The following is a 400-nucleotide window of genomic DNA, read 5'->3' as shown; positions in this document are numbered from 1 at the left end:
AAAATAAATAAAAAGTAAATATACAATATAAGAAATAGAATATTACATTAAACATCTATCATAATTTATCATCCGATATAAAAGTAAGAAAATTAGATTGCGTAAATATATAATTAAAAAATAAAAAAAAACTAAATTAAACATCTATCTGAAAAATGTATCTATATTAATAAAAATGAGCTTTTGAGGCTCCATAGAGCGTCCACATAACCGAAAAAAACTTCTTCTAAAAGATGACATGTGTCATTAATAAAAAATAAAAAATAAATATACATATAAAGAAAAATAAATAATAAGTAAATAAATAACATAAGAAATAGAAATGTTACATTAAACAATAATAAGTAAATATACAATATAAGGAAAATAAATAAAAAGTAAATATACAATATAAGAAATA

This window comes from Brassica oleracea, chromosome C8 (assembly GCF_000695525.1).
Source record: "Brassica oleracea var. oleracea cultivar TO1000 chromosome C8, BOL, whole genome shotgun sequence".
In the NCBI taxonomy this organism is placed as follows: Eukaryota; Viridiplantae; Streptophyta; class Magnoliopsida; order Brassicales; family Brassicaceae; genus Brassica; species Brassica oleracea.
This window is presented reverse-complemented; position numbering follows the sequence as displayed.